Here is a 17,385-nt window from a genome sequence, read left to right on the forward strand (position 1 = left end):
CTGAGACTGGGTGAAAGTAAGCACTACAAAGGCTGGATGCAGCGTCTTGAGACGCTGCATGAGTCCCGCCCAGCTCGTGCGCTTTCTTTGGCGGTGTTCTCTTTCCGCCAGTCTCAGCTGAGACACTGTTTCTAGCAGTCTTGGGTAAGTTACTTTTAAAAAGTAATTCGTTACAGTTACAGTTACTTTCAGAAAAAAGTAGCGAAGTTACCGTTACAGTTACCGCAACAAAAGAGTAACTCGTCACAGTTACAGTTACTTTTAAAAAGTAACGATGTTACTTTTCAGTTACTTTTCTATAACACGAAACAAAATTAGGAAAAACTAGAAAACGCCCCTCACCAAGTTTTATTTCATAAAATTAAAAAGTGCGCTTTTTACTTCCTATTGTAAGTTAGCAGAAGTTGCATCTCGAAATTAGTGTTTGAAAATTTCCACACCGGAGTGGTGGCGCAAATAAAAATACGAAACATGCGCAGTGCGGAGTACTGGCGCTAATCAAAATACAGAACATGCGCAGTGCCCTCCGCGTGTATTGTTGTTTTACGGCTGATTCACCCAATCAAAAAGCGTTTTTCACAGAAAAAAGAACAACCACAACTAGATAGGGCTTCAAGACACTAAGATGTAAGTGTTCAGTCATAATGTACAAGCGCGTGCGTAAAGATAACTAGATTTTTTTTATGAAATCTACACGTGGCTATATTCGGGTCGTGACTCGTGAGAAAGAACGTATTCACAAGTTTGTGCAAGGCCAACTTGACACTCCAAATGTCGGAATAGACGATTTGAAAAGTGCAAGGGATATCTAAATTGTACTCGTTCAGTGAAATATCATTCATAAAACACCGGAAAGTAACGACAAAAGTAACGTCGTTACTTTCATCGTTACGTCAAAAAGAAAAGTAATAGAACTACAGTTACAAGTTACATTTTAAAAAAAAGTAACTCGTTACAGTTACAAGTTACCAAAAAGTAACGAAATTACAGTAACGCGTTACTACCCGGTTTCTAGCAAGCCGGCCCTGAATTTCTTTATCACCGCTACGTCACATCCGTACGAATTTCCCGCTTACTGCGTTGCGTAGTTTATTTATGCGGGTCGAAAACCCGAATTATATTGTCTCTCTCGGACCCTGTATATTCATTGTCATAGTGTTTGTAGCAAGAAAGTATATATTGGCTTCTCACTGCTTAGGCGCCTGGTGCCTGGCTTGGTTTGCTGCGCTTTCACGACGGCACGTACGGCGTGAGGCATCGGGCCGCCCCGCGACCGACCCATTGCAGCCAACGGCTGGATAGAGTGCGTCGCATTCACCAATCCACGCTATAAGAGAGGACAAAAAAAGGAAAGAAATGCGGTAGCGCTAATTAGCGAAGCCTCGGAACGCCGAATACATTCGTTCCCGAATGCGCTTACCATTCGAACGAAGCCGTCCGTTTGCTCCAAGGATAACGCGGCAAAGCGCTCACGGTCCACGTGCAACCACTCCGAAATCTTTTGGCCGGATAGCTGTTTAGTGATAAATCAAGATAACTCCGTGATTACCAGAAATAAACGCGACGCAGGTCAGTTATGATAGATTGCACGCAAAGGCTAGAGTGATCGTACCGGCTTTCAGAGCAAAGCCGATGAAATCTTTTTTTCAACCGAAATACCACGAAGCAGTAGTTGTCCGCAATCTTTCTAATGCAGAATGACTTTCACCAGCATTAAAGTCGGCCTTTCTGTAGCCGTACCGCGCCGTCGCCACGCGGCTCTGTCCTGATCGGCTCTTCCACCAGCCGAGCGTCACCCGCCGACACGATCACGTCGCCTGATGCCTTATGCGTGTCTTTTTAATGACGCTACGGTGTGGGTTAACGAATTTCGTCCTAATAAATTGAGCCGTAGAGTAAGCAAGAGTCTCAAGAACAAAAAAAAGGAAAGTATATTTTGCATCAAAAGATATAAAAACTATTTTTCGCCAGCATTACGACTGTGTTCGCGCTTTGCGTCCAAATCTGCGCATGTCCCGTGAATTCATTATGCGTACAAGATGTCTGGCAGATAGATCAAGGGAGCGCCTCGAAATTGTTTGTTTTTAAGCTTTTCCTATTGGCGCGATAAACTCCTTGAATAAGACGTTACAAAAAAAAAATCGGAACTTAAAAATACTATTGTAATTAAAAGGTTGAGAACGGCAGTGATGTTATACCGCCTCCAGCGCGATGTTCCTACCTTCAACGACACTTCGGCCTCTGGTGACCTTCGAGCGTGCACGCGCACTCGAAGCACGGCGGAAGCCAGCGTGCGCGTGCTGGCGGCCGGGCACTCGAAAGAGATGCCCCGTCTTTCTCTTCCTAGCAATGGCTACAGCACGTAGACTATAGGAATCATTCGCATGTCATTGTCAGTTAGACCTGTGGACAAAACAACTTAAAGTATGCTTTGCATAACAGTTAAGGAGCCTACGGTCAGTACGCCGCTTCATCACGAAGTGCACAGTTATGGTTCATGGGCTGTGAGAAGCGTGCACGTCGGCAACATTGGGTTCGGAAGAGGCAACCACAATCAGGAATCAGACCATCTGGATTGCATAACCGCAGGAAGGTGCAATCAATGATGCTGCACTTTCAGAAGCTCGTGGGAAAGGTGTCTCACCGTTTGCTTGACTTCTTTGCCGTCTCGAATCAGAGATACGTCGAGCTCGTCGGCAATGAATGAACTCTTTGTGAGGTGCAGGGCTAAATGCTCGTCGATGCGGACTATTTTTTTAGCGTCCAACGATCTCCCCTCAATGATGCTTGGGTACACGATTCGAGGTTCTTGAAGAGCTGCATGCAGTTTAAGTACCTTTAAGTTTTTTTTTTTACCAACAAACTTGTTTCCACAGCTATTCTGGCAAAAGCAACCGGTTCAAGACGTCGAGCCATCCGTAAAAATATTATACAGTTAGATTTTCGTTCTCGAGTTGCGACGTAAACAAAAAGTAATTGTGTTGTGTATGCTGAGACAACCGGAAGTAAGGCACCTCAATGGAGGCTTGTGTCTCAGCTGTAGACGATAGATCTAACCAGTGCAGTACAACCGCTTGCCTGGGGTCTTTAACGTTCGCCACGCAGTAATGATATGCCGTTGCACACGCTGCGCGCCACCTTCTGAAAATATCCCGATGTTTTATCAAACAAATACCATTGTTTTTCGAATGGCGCACATTGTCCTAAGATTAAATAAAATTATTGCGTACACAATATATTTTTAGCTGCATATCAAGCGGTCAGAATCTCTCTTACGGATTCTCTGCTCGTTGATGCTGCCTAAACCGTACTCAAAGACTTTCTGTTTGACAACTGTGTCGATGATATTACTGCTTAGGCATCTCGCAAAGCAAGCATGCTCACATAATTGTCTAATTGGCAAATGAGTCGGACAGAACGACGTAGCACTTCACAAAAACATGATATCACTGCTGTAGTTGTAAGAATGTGAAAACATTATCCCTGCCAAAATAGCCACCCACTATGGAAAAACAAAAACTCACACAGTTCGGATGTTTAGATGACATACATTTTTTTTATCATGCACCTAGTGCACCCGTTCACTACATACCAACCCCTTTTTTTTTTTTTTTTCCTTAATGTGTCCTCGATCTTTAAATCTCTTCTTCTCAGCTGAAGGCCCATACCTTCTGTTATAGCCCATCCAGATTCAAAATTCTATATAGAACATTCATCGCGTCACATGGCTGAATATTGAGCGCGCTACAAACGTCCGTTCAAACAAAGTTACGCGCACGTTCTCATTGTTACGTATGAACGAGTCAGATCGACACCGCATGGATAGAAGGCCGTAGTGCAGAATTGTCTACGTCACCTACCGAGAGCCAACGCAGGTCGTATATGGGACCACTCGTGTCCAATGTGGGCCCTGCGATGGTCCTCGATGGGTGACGTAACAAATTCAGCACAACGGCCTTATATATAGGTGGTGTCGGCCAAACGTGGCGAATGTTGGTTCTTATTCAGATTACACTTCCTGTCCTTCCATATCTTCGCTTGCTTCAGGCTTCTGGATAACTTAGATATAGGATAACTTCCTTCGTTCTCCACGTCTTAATTCTTAACCATGTTATACTGTCAAAAGCAAATATTTCTAAGCGCGTTTAATAACAATGAGATATGGCCCATGCTCTCAAAAACGAAGGTATACGGAATGTGAGACTCACCGCGGACAAGCGCTACTAACGTCGGTGTAAAAAAAAGTAAAAACATTTTAGGCAAGTTGCGACCTGCAAATTTAGTATCTGTTGCTCTTGGCTTTTGGTGTGCAAAACCTTTCACGGCACAGCACCGAGAATGTGACGAGAGGCTTCGAGAGAACAATCCTCCAGAGAGTTACAGCGGCATTGTAGGACTCGGGGACAAGATATACCTCCCACACCCTCGTATATATCGAATTCTTCTTTTTTTCGTTGTTGAGTCTCCGAGTCCTCTTTAGTGGGTTTTTCATGATATTTTGCGCTTAATAGCTTCAATGTGCCCTTTTACTAAAACACTCTAAACGAAGTACTTGTTTTGTGTGGGACGGGAACTACCTAAAAAGCCACAGGTCAGGACAACTATGAGGCCAGCTGTTAATGCCTCAAGTTAAAGACTGCGAAATGAGTAATCTAACTGTTTAGTCGTTCATTTCATGTTTATTTTACTTTTATTCTATGACGTCTAAAAATTGTGACACCCACACGTTGCCGGTAGAGCTGCCATACGGCGAGTAGAACTGCGTATTCGGCACGTCGGTATGCAAGGAGAGCACGCCAATGAAAGAACAACGTGGATAACCATAGCCTCCGATATACTGACAAATCCTGGCAGATCGCCAGGAGAAGCGGCCGCCGAAATGGAAAAGGTCTAGCGGCAGAGATTCCGAGTCAAGAGGTCTAACGCGTATGAGGTCCAACGAGTCGAGAGGTCCAATATTGGACCTCTTGACGCGTTGGACCTCCTGACGCGTTGAACCTCTTGACTTGCCGTAGATCTCTTGACTCGTTGGACCTCTTGACGCGTTGGACCTCTTGACCCATATGGATCTCTTGACCCGTGCCCCGATGTGTCAAGAGGTCCAACGCGTCAAGAGGTCTAATATTGGATATCTTGACTCGTTGCATCTTTTGGTGTGAAATATATACAGGCAAGGGGTGTGAAATATGTACAGGCAAGGGGTGTGAAATAAGTACAGGCAAAAAAAAAAAGGAGAAAAAACTACGAGCGCACCTAAGCTTTCTCTTATGATGTGAGAATGTGTGAGCAGTATACCTTTGCCCGAGTTGTGTGGCCGCAACGGGTAGCGCGCTAGTTTCACAATCAAGAGGACCTAGGTTCGAAACCAGGATAGTTTCGTGCTCACGTAACCGGAGAGGTCACGTGACCAGAGGTTTTTTTTAGATTTGGTCACGTGACCAAAGATATCACGCGACCAGAGAGATCACTTGACCAGAGACATCACGTAAACCAGGGTTGTTTTTTTTAATTTTGTTGTACAAATCACGGATTTGACGACGGATTTCGCCGAAGGCTTTTTCGCCGACGGCTTTCTCGCTGACTCAAGCAATAAAAAAAAATAGACAACAGAGATGCTAACAAAATAAGGCGGAGAAGAAAAATGTCGGAACTCGAAAGAGCAAAAAATTAAGCTGTGAAGACTTCCACATGGCAGGGGAGATCTCACGAGCACGGCTTTGATACACTGTTACTGGCCGGTGATGCAATCAGTGTTCGTGCGTATGACCCGTGATTTGCATTGGTTTCTGAAGCGACAAATATGCGCCCGCTGGGCTGTGGGGATCGCACGCTGGGCACTGGATTTGTAAACACCGAAAATCGTTGTTGTTATAAACTGTCAAGCTTATAGCAACATTGGTTTGTTGGAGACCTGCAGCCCTCAAGTGCTGCGTGCCTTTGCTTTTCTACCCCTAACCAAAAAGTCGTAAATCTGCATCTCCCGTGTTGCTCTCCCCCGAGAATATCGAACACGTCACCGGAAAGGTCCTAAGATTCCACGATTTGAGATGCCTTTTTTGTTTAGGTAGGGACTACTTCGCATCCGGATTCAAAAATAATTGTAAAACTAATTTGAACAAATCTTTCGTCACATGCGAAAGATATGTCCATAGTTATTTGCTATTTTGACGTCTTTTTTTGTATTTTGACACTAAAGCACTATTACGGGGTTTAACGTCAGGATAACTGAAGAGAGCTTTTTTTATAACTTCTGTGACATTATTTTCAAAAGTTGTAATAATTGTTTAAATTTGTTCACAACCAACTAACACATTGCGTAATTTCAACTAGAAATGATTGATATCCACAGGCAAGTGTTCGGTAATCCGTATCAAGAATGCTTAATCATGAAACGTTCCGGTTCATGGTTTATTTCACAGCATTCTCAAATATAAAAAGCAGTAAAGGAGTTAATACCGCTAGCATAAGTATTTGTGGCTGCTCCGTGCTTTTGAGTAAGCCAACGGCCCAGGATAACCCGCTAGCTTGCAGCGGTCATAACGTTTCAAGGAGACAATGCACGCGGTCATTTGCAACAACCTATTTGACGCCAAGTGACGTAATTTGGTCTCGTTTAGAAACGCCCTCCAATGATATTTGAACTTCTTCCCATGTGATTCAGTGATTCGGTGAACTCAGTGATTCGGTGAACTCGGTGATTAAAAACTAAAGCATAAAATAGTAGCGCATCATATTTTTGATAGAAAGTACGAGAACCCGGGACTGGACAAAGTTACCCAAGGGAGTATTTGCGATTACAAGTACTGAGATACATGAAAGGGAAGGCTAAACGCGAGATGCTGAGGTACATTTGTATTTTATATATCGGGAATTTGAGAGACACTTCCGTAGAAATGGCATAAATGCGTCCTAGAACAGAGAGACTGGAACACAGATGCTAAGTTCCACAAGTCCAAAATATGTCGCCAGGCACGATTCATTATTTAACACACAAATACATATGCATTGTAGCAAATAGTATCTGTCTAATTGTCGCCATTAGCTGTGTAGTAGTTGTATTGCCCAAAATCATTCAAATAGGTCAAACAGTCAGTAACTGTCACAAGCAGCATATAATTATAAACAGAGAATATAAAAATAAGGCTCGATGGACCTCTTGACGCGTTGGACCTCTTGACTCGTTGGAGCCTTTGACGCGTTGGACCTCTTGACACGAACTGGACCTTTTGACTCGTTGGACCTCTTGGCGCGTTGGACCTCTCGACTCGAATTGGACCTTTTGACTCATTGGACCTCTTGACTCGGCTGTCACGTGGCTATTGGACCTCTTGACTCGTTGGACCTCTTGACCATAAGCGAGTGGCACACAACGGATGAGAAGAGAGCCACGTGACTGGTGCCCCGCTGCGGCGAAACGCCGAAACACACTTCTCCCGAGCGAACAAGTGTGTTCCGGGTCCTCGCCGCTGCAGAAGTTGTGCGCTGACGTCCAAGTTTCCAGAGAAATGACTCTTTGATGCTTTGTGCTACCGGATCCTCGCGCTGCAGATCTGTGACCGGGCACTCTATGACTCCGTCGTCGAACTGCCAGGCCTTGTGAGTATAGAGGAGGCTATGGGATAATGCGCAGGAAACGTGCGATGACGAACCAGCCAAGCACGAACCATCATTAGTTGATGTTGGGCAGCCATCTTGAATGTCGTCACTTCTGGTATGCGGTAAAACGTAGCTCTGATCCCTCCATGCCGCTGGAAAGTTCTTTACGAAAAATGCGTGATTGTCACACGTTCTTGTTTTGCTTCACCTCTATTTTCTCGCATATTCCAAATTTAAATGTTTTATCATTTTTACCGTCCCGCGTACTAGATATGAAACACGCGTGACTGAGAACGACAGGAAACAAAAAAAAAAAAAAAACACCGACAGGCGGCCCTGACGTCATGCAGCTGCGGTGGCGCTGTCGGCGGCACAGCGCATGCGCAAACGCTTCACTCCTCCCAAAATCGGTTTCTGCGCACGCGCAGTGCCCACACCTGGTGTGGGCAAAGGCGGGCTTGTTTGTAAACAGCCATGTCGGTCTCATCGTGGCAAAAGAAAGACTGTGCGTCAGTGTTGTCCGTGAGTGAGGAGGCGCATGTGGTCGTTGGTGTCCCATCACGTGATGCACAGCTGTTGGAGAGAGGTTGGAGGATGGGGAAGTACGAATCCCAACTTCAGTTAAAATGCCTACTGCAGGAAATGTCAGACATACAATGTATGCCTTTTTGTAGATAAAAAAAAAATACGCAGGAGTTTCTCTTTTTATGTTACACGATTTACCTCAAAATTTCCCAAACGAACCAACGAACGTCACTGAACTGGTGACCCAAGTATTACGCCAACATAGCTATTTTTAAGAAGTTATTTTAATTTAAAATTTGTTGTTCTCCTCTCCGTCTTGTTGAAACTAAAGTCTTTACTGACAACAAAAAATTTAAAAAAAAGTGACGCAGGGGAGGGCAGGGGTTTACTCTATGAGCAGAAAATTGTGTTCCTCACTAATTACGAGAAGTTAGGGTGTGTGGAATGAATGATTGGGGAGCTGGCTCAAGAGATAGCCTGTTGGACCGCTTCGTAGTGATGCAAAACTATCAATAAATTGACTATCCATACTATTGATAGTTTTTCCAAAACTACCGACAGTGCCGATAGTTTTTTGATAGTTTTCCGATAGTCGACTATCGAGAGTGCTATCGATAGTTTTTAGATAGTCGACAATCGATAGTATTATCGATAGTTTTTTGATAGTCGACTATCGATAGTACTATTGGAGGTCAGATGTCTTGCGACTATCGAGAGTACTATCGATAGTTTTGCACCACTAGAGCGAAAACAGTTGCCGCACCGCCGCTCGCCTGCCATCTTCTTCTCTTCACCCGAACTCCCGTTTTCGTTATCACTGAAAGCTGAACCAAACTTGGGATGGTAAATAGTTGGGCTAGTTGGTGTCCTATTTGAAAAAAAAAAAGATAAAGCGAGAAAAAAAGAAGAGGGAGTTGACACAAACTACTTGTGTCGCAAAACTCTCGATAGTAAACCGTCGACAGTACTATCGATAGGTTTACGATAGTCGACTATCGATAGTTTTCCGATATTCGATTAACGATAATTTTTCGATAGTCGACTATTGGTAGCACTATTCACAGTTTTTCGATAGTCGACTATGGATAGTACTATCGATAGTTTTAGAGCGCTGCGCCCGTCCGCGGCTCGAGCGGCGTCGCCGTCGCCGTCGACGTAATCCCGCGGTGCATTATGAAACGCGTGACGTCACGGGTCACGTAACTGATGACGTCATCAGTGACGATGCCGATGACGTCATTAATGACGATGACGTCATAAGCGACGATAACGTCATCAGTGACGATGACGCCATTAGTGACGTCACTGGTGATAACGATGACGTTATCAACATTGTCACGTGACGCCACGGGGGTCACGTGACCCCCATGAGATCACGTGACCTTCATGAGGTAATGTAACCCCGGTGACGTCACGTGACACCCGTGAGGTCACGTCACCCTCGTAAGGCGACGGCGACGCCGCTCGGAGGGAGGAGTAGCAGATAGGATGAGGAGGTGAGGAGGAGGGGTATACCCTCCCCTCAGTACCCTTCCCTCCTCCTCCTCAAGAGCTGCGCTCTAATTCAGCGCTACAGGGAGTTGTAAACGGCTTTCATTTTGTTTTTACCCGATAGTTCCTCACCACTACCGCGCTTCGGCGTTGAAAGACGGCGGGCCTGATCAAATCAATCTCGGTCAAGAGATACCCGGGATGGCCGCTTTAGCGATGAGCCTTGGGAGCGCTTCTTAACGTCAGGGGGGACCTTAGAGATCTCAGAACCCTACGGATTTCAACGGGGGGTCTCAGACCCTTTTGGGGAGTAGACCGAACCGTCGCGCCCCTAGCGGCGAAGCTAAAAATTGTGGATGAAGAAAGAATAAAACAATTAAAACAGGGACAACTTAACAACATTTTTCAACTAGCAACAGACGAGTAAACTTTCAAACAGCGAGCAGCCGACTATACCCAGTAGGAGTAGGGGAGAGAAGGGGGAGAGAAGGAAAGATAAGAAACGCGAAGTGCAAGTCAGGGTGGTAGGGTTATCTCGGATTTTAAAAATTCAACCTCAGTTTTCGTCAGCAGGAGGGAAGGGTTAGACACGTTGTTTTTTGCTGTGGTCATCGCGAATGATTCTATGATTTCCCTGCCGAATCTGCTGTCATGCCCCCCCCCCCCCCCCCCCCCCAAAATTTTTGTGTCATCAAAGAGGGGATGACAACGCAAACACGAACGGGCATGTATGACTATGGGATGATAAAAATCTGGAGAGGCCTTAGAAACTTCGTTGTGATGTTCGCGGAGTCTGTGATTGGTGCATCTGCCGGTCTGTCCTATGTATTGATGGCCGCAGCTCAAGGGGATGGAGTAAACTTTTTTCTCTTTGCATGGAATGAATTTCTTTTCGTGTTTGACGGTGCAGCCAATCGGAATCCGGTTGTTGCTCACTTGTTGACAGAGTTGTTTACGACGCATGCGGCACGAGAAGACAACATTCATGTCGAACTTTGAGGCAATGGATTTTATCCGGTGGGCTGAATTGTGTACGTAAGGAATGACGGCGAATCGGGCTTTCATTTTTGTGGCTGGTGAGTGGCGATCAGGCCGGCGAATCATCCTTTCCATTACAGATCGGAGAAGGTCGACGGGAAACCCTGCCTTGACGAGCCTCGTGTGCTGCAATGTGAAGCTATCTTCTGAAAGATGACAGCAAGACTTCGTGAAGGATGAAGAAAACAACGATTTGATGATACCGTGTTTTACCGACTTCGAATGGGCGCTAGAAAACGGTAAGACAGGTTTGGCAGACCTTTGTTGAAAGGCCCAGCAGAGTCCAGTGGCACTGACATGAAGCCGCAAATCTAGGTACTGAAGACCTTCATTCGATGGTTCTTCTTTCGTGAATGTAAGGCTTGAAGAACAAGCGGAAAAAACAGCTGTAATGCTATCTGGAGAAGTTCGAGCAGGATGAATGATTAGGTAATCGACTACATATCTGAAAACATGGCAGCCAGGCGCGGAGATGTCCAGTTGTGCTTTTATAGCTCTGTCAACGTATAAAAGGAACAATTCGCTGAGAACAGGGGCGAGACATGAACCGATGCAAACTCCCTTTTTTTGGCGGTAGATCCCTCTTTCATGTTCGACTAAGGTGGACTGGAGATATAGATGAATCAGGTCCACGCATCCAGCAACGGAGACACCGGAGGAATTCTGAAAATCCACAGCTCCGTGCTCAAAGATGGCGTCGGAGATTGAGGCAAGCAAAGTGGTAGGATCTAGATCTTGACATAGAAGAGATGTATTTCAATCTAGATCCTGCTGGCGTGAAGCCAGCAACAGCTGACGCCATTTTACGAACGCCGTCTGCGTCAGATCGGCCACCTTTGCCGTTGCGCCGGTGGCAAAGACGACGCAGCTGAGACATGCCGACCGCGATTGAGCAAGCGAGAGCACAGCGGGACGACTGCAACGGAGGCTTTTATTGAGATTAAAGGCGCGAAATAAGTAAAAGCAATTTTTATTTGAATCATAACGTGCAATATGAAAGTTAGAGACCATATACCTTTGCTGGGTCTTTCCTGTGAACTTTTTACAGAGACAGGGGTGCCGCATTCAGAAAATAGCTCCGCTTGCAAAATATGGGGGCCCTGGAAAGGGCCCCGTATAAAGAGTCCCATTGCATCAAGTAACACGAGAGAAGATGGATGCCTCTTTGCCTTGAGGTCGGCTATTCTTTATCTTCCCGTGTATGAGCAGGCCGATGTCTGGATCATCAAGTTGAGTTGCCGGGACACGTTCCGGTGTCCTCGCTTTGTTGTTACAAGGAAATGCTTTGAGCGAGATGCAGCTGGGTTTTTGCAATGCTTGAGCACTGCTTGCTCGACTTCTCATCGCAGGGGCGACGCGAAAGGCCGTCGGCATTGGTGTGAAGTGAGCCGGGGCGATGCTGTATTGATGGAGGCGTTCCAGCCATCTGACGACCTGTCAAAATGTCTTAAAACTCAACATCCAAGTCAACGATGTGCGGTCGGTTCGGATAATGAATTTCCATCCCCAAAAAAATAATTACGTATTAAAATGACCTTGATGTCAAAAGTTCGCGTCGGGTGGTGCAGTAGTTTCGTAAAAACCTTATTCTAATGCGCAATGACTCCCTCAAGTCCGCCTCGTTCTTCCAATAACACAGCACCAGCTGCCCAGGTGCTAGCATTGGCGTCAAGGATGAATGGTGACGTGTTTTTTGGGTAGTCTACAGTTGGTGGGAGGCGTGAGGGCCGTTTTGATTGTCTCAAACGCCAGTTGGCAGTCTGTGGATCAGAAAAACGGGGCTTTCTTTTTTGTCAGGATATAAAAAGGCTTGGCGATGTGGACGAAACCAAGGACGAATCTTCGGTAGTAGGATGCCAGCCCAATGAACATTTGAACGTCAGCGGTGGATCTCAGGGTTGGCCATTCAGCAAGAGCGGAGAGTTTCCGAGGTTGTGTAGAAACTCCGTCCATCGAATTGGTGTACCCGAAGTATTCAACCTGCCTTATGCACGGCGAACACATATTTGGCTTTAGGTTAGACTTCTGAAGTCGCGCAAGCACTAGCTCGAGGTTCGCCAGATGCTCGGAAAATATCTTGCCAAAGACCACAATGTCGTCGAGGTACACAAGACAAACTCTGCCTATGAGACCGTTCAGAACAGGTTATATTAATCTCTGAAATATAGCTGTATAGCTGGGGCGTTGCAGAACCCCAGTGGCATCACTTGGAATTGACATGAGACATGGCCTGTCGTGAAGGTGGTCTTCTCTCGATCGTCGAGGTGTACGGGAACCTGCCAGTATCCAGTCTTGAGGTCAAACGTAAAAAACCACTCGCATCCTGCGAGGGCATCCAAGATGTCGTCAATTCGAGGCAAAGCAAATAGGTCCTTCTTTTTTAGTGGCATCAATAAGTCGTCGATAATATACGCAAAAACGTGTTGACCCGTGCTTTTCCTTCACTAGTGTTACTAGTGAAGACCAAGGGGAGCACGCGGGTTCAATCCCGCCCTGTCAGTAGCATTGTCTTTATCATGTTAACAGATTACCGTTGTGCGAGGAGAACGCGTCGAGAAGGCTGTCGTACAGGGTTAGCCTGTCCCGTCACAATGCGGTGTGTTTGTGCTGATGACAAGCCCATATTCCTGTCGCCCATGCTGAAAACTTTGTAAATCTTTCAAGTAGCTGATAATTCAATACAATTCTCTATAACCGGATAAAGCACATTGAATAATCGCGAGTCTATCACTTCAGAGCCACATAATATACTACAGCCAGCTACAGAAATCTGAATAGTCGAGATTCTATAGCTTTGAAAACATCGATTATTTTGTAGGTGGCTATAGAGTGTCTTATGGTTTCTTTCGGCTGACCATAGAGAGCCATGTACGGTGATAGCCGTACATGGCCGTACATTTTCCACAGACGTCACGCCATTTCAAATGGGCACGTGCAGAAGACTGCATTCATTTGCCACAGGGGGTTGTTTAAATTCACTCGCCTTCCCTTTGGTTCATCAACTCTCCCGCCAGCTTTCAGCGCCTAACGGACGTTGTCCTCGGCGACGCGAAGTACGAGTTTGTGATGGCTTGCACGGGTGAAGTAGTTGTGTCTTTATGCACATTCGACGAGCATCTCGCGTACCTTCGCACCATATACTCGAACGAATGGGTCAGGCTTGTTGAACATTCATACTGTTCGACCAGCCATGTAGCAATAACCTGCAGTTTTATATACACATACTCAAGCTCATGACGTCAGGCCGAGGCGATGGTGCTGGCTGTTGACCAGGGCACGCGCGGATACTTCGAAAAACAAGTTCCTGCTTTTCGAAGTTTGTAAACGCGCGCTTGTTTACGAACATTGAGTTGGTATATATCTAAGGCTCAACGCGCTAGGCACAACGCGGACGATTGCGTATCGTCCTCCTCTGCCTTTGCATGATTGCGCCAGTTGAAGTGATGTGATTGACCAAAATCATTTGGCAGCCTCTTTAGGATCGGCCAAAGGTGTGTTTTGGAGCAACAAAACGTTGGTTTGCACGTAGAAAAAAAAAAGAAAAAGTAAATTTGGGAAGTTTAAATGCCAAGGAGCGAAGGGCATCTGGCAAACTGAAGCAAAGAAATGAACATTTCATTTCATTTCATTTCCTTTCATTTCATTTATTGTTGCTCAAAGACATCCTTTCGGACGTATTACATGAGCGTATTGCAATCTTTTACATGCAACCGAAATTTCAACGATATGGGACCGATCGGCAAATAACGCCAAGAGTATACGACCCTAGGGCAACTCGGTCGCCTGCGTCGGCATTCATCGTTGAAACTGTCGAGGACGCTGCTCTATAGGCATCCTGCAGATCTTACTCAGTGCCGATACGAGCGACTCTGGCGGCGGCGTTGCGCGTGCTTATCGGGAAGCGACCTCGGCAATCGCAGCTCGACTGCAGTGGTACACCGGTGGGTATTGCAACCTTGGCCGGATTAAGGTACAGGATAAGGGGGCTGCAGCCCAGGGGCCCCGGCCCTCAGGAAGTCTCATGCTCTAAGTCATGAAAAAAAAAATTGTCCAGAAAAATGAAACAAAATATTTTATATACTAGTAAATAGAATATTTTGGACAATATTTCCACAATCTTCGAGAAAGAGAGGCTTGAAAAAGATAATGGCACTGCAAATGAAACCAAACAACACTTTGCGCGGCGAGCTTCTGTGGTTGGTGTACAGAAAGGCCCGATAAGTTTGAAGTGTCCGGCCCCTCACGCTACCTTGCGATCTTTTCAAAAAGGCTTTGAGCAAAAGAAGGCGCCGAGGAGCCCCCAGGCTTCCGGGATTTTCCATCCCTCTTCAGACAAAGAAAAGAGAAACATCGTAAACGCCTTCACCCACCGTCCTACTCGAGTTCGTGCTTACTGTTATATTTCGTGCGAACATATAGTTTTGAAGCGCTGCCTTCGATGCTCCCTGGCGAAGGGGACAGAGCTGTTGTCTCCGCGGCGGCCTCAGTGAAGCTTTTCCTAATGAAGCCAAAAGGAAGACCTAAACCATCTGTTGCTGTTGTTTTTTTAGGGGGCTTTTTTTACATTTATTTTAGGAACAGTGGACCTTTAGTAGAGTCAGCGTTCATGCCGAAAGCTGCACACCCATGGTTTTACTTCTCAAACTATTCTCTGCCTGCACATTGAACTTTTTAGCGAAACGAAGATCTTTGAGCAACGTGGAGAACGTTTTCTCTATAACAACGAGTTTAAAATGTTCCTGCCCATTAAAAGCCAGAGGATATGACTTCGGTCTTTCAGAAAAGTTACATGTAAAAACATTCCTTTAAAAGGGCACTGACACCCCAAATGTCGTATTTTTTACTGTCTAAAACGATGCACGTTGTAATCATAGACAAAAAAAAAAAAAACCGCATTGCAAAAAAGAAAAAAAAAATCCCACGCGCGTTTGCGCCTTTTTATTTTTGGCGCCCTTCTCTCCCGCTCCTCACCTTCTCGCTTCTTTTGATTTCTGGCGTCAAAAATTATGAAATTTAGAAGCTTTGTAGGCGACATTTCTATAACATTTAATAACGGCAATCGTAAAACATGTTTCCTAACGCAATTGCGAATGCACTACAGCCCTTCTTTTTGAAATACCAAAACTCGGAGTCCGTCGTGATGTCGCCTCCTGGATTTTTATCCTCCCTCAGTAAACATGGCGGCGCTCGACGCATAAAGCAAAGGGTGATCGGTGAGTCGGGGAATCGGACGAAGTGGTCTTTTTTAGGTGCCCGACGACCTCTCACACTTCGGAAAGGAAATCGTCAAACGGCCAGAACTGGGTTTTGTGTATGTGTATCGTAGTTTCGGTCGTGACACCGCCGCCGGGGCACCTTCGTCTGCTCGAGGCGATAGGCAGCACGGCACTCACGCAGGAAACCGGTTTTCCTAGAAAGCCTTCATGTGCGCTTTGCTAGGGTGATGCCACCCTTTGTCATACCACTCGCCGACAAACCAGCAGCCATTTTGTTCCTCGGCGATAATCTGTGGAAACAAGAAGCAAGCACCTTATCTCAGAAGTTCGGAGCAGCGTTGTGGAACCCACGGAGGGAGGATTAGCATTTTCCCCCTCGGATGGGATTACCGATGGACACAAAGGCCACTTTCCGGCGCACGGGGAATCAAAGAGAGAAACAAAATGGCGGTGGAAGAGGGTGTGGGAAAGGGAAACAGGCAGTTGGCATCACTCTATGCGAAGCGCACATGAAGGCACTCTAGGTTTTCCGGTACGGTAGTTCCCACGACGTCGGCGCCCTTCTCTCCCGCTCCTCACCTCCTCGCTTCGGGTCGCGGAGACACGTTTCGGAGCGGAGGCGCGAAAGAAACTCGACTAGCAGGAGCCCTGAAAATTTGACGTCACTCCACTAGCGCGGATCGCGCGGGAACTTCAAATTCGGCCATTTGGAAATTATTTCTTTACTTCACAAATACTGAATTCCCAACTTTCGAATTTGGAGGGTAATGTCTAATCATCACGAACCAGCGCAAGTAGACAGTTATTCAAAATCCAAACACACAAAAAAAATACACTCACACAGCGCTGAACTATCAACTGAATTGTATTTCAAACTTCCTCTTCTTCGACCCCAAGGAATAGGTTGCCAAGGAAGAAAAGGGGAAAGAAAAGGCAAATGGGGGAAGGCGAAAGAAAAAGAAAAGGCAAACAGATGAATAGAAGACAAAGAAAAGGAAAATAAAGGAGAATAATACTAAAGCACCAAAGTGCAAGAGTTACAAAAATTACAAAAAATAATTACAAAATTAATCACGAACAGGTATAAACCAGGTGATAAGCTGGCCTACTGTCGACTACACTCTAGGCGTAAATAGTTTGAGTGATGAAAAAAGTCCCAAGAGTTACAGAAATTAGTTGTTAAATAATATAAGATGTAGACAAAAATCAGTGCTTATACTGGCTTACTGTCTTAAACACCTTCTGTCTAAATAATGTAGTTCTTTCTCCGATAAAGCTAAGGACGGAGTGCTAACGCACTGGGCTTCTCGTCTTGCAATGTTCTCCGCTTCTATAATTTCTCGGGTGAGCTGGTTTTTACTCCTGCCTAACACAGCACAGTTGTCCAGTCGCGCAAAACAGCCACAATCCCTACAGTGAATACCTAGGTGACCGGAGTTGGCATTGGCAATGTTGTTGTTGTGCTCTCGCAGGCGGTCGTTTAAACACCGCCCCGTCTGTCCAATGTACTCTTTTCCAC

Source organism: Ixodes scapularis, unplaced genomic scaffold (assembly GCF_016920785.2).
Source record: "Ixodes scapularis isolate PalLabHiFi unplaced genomic scaffold, ASM1692078v2 PGA_scaffold4__175_contigs__length_147842914, whole genome shotgun sequence".
Lineage (NCBI taxonomy): Eukaryota > Metazoa > Arthropoda > Arachnida > Ixodida > Ixodidae > Ixodes > Ixodes scapularis.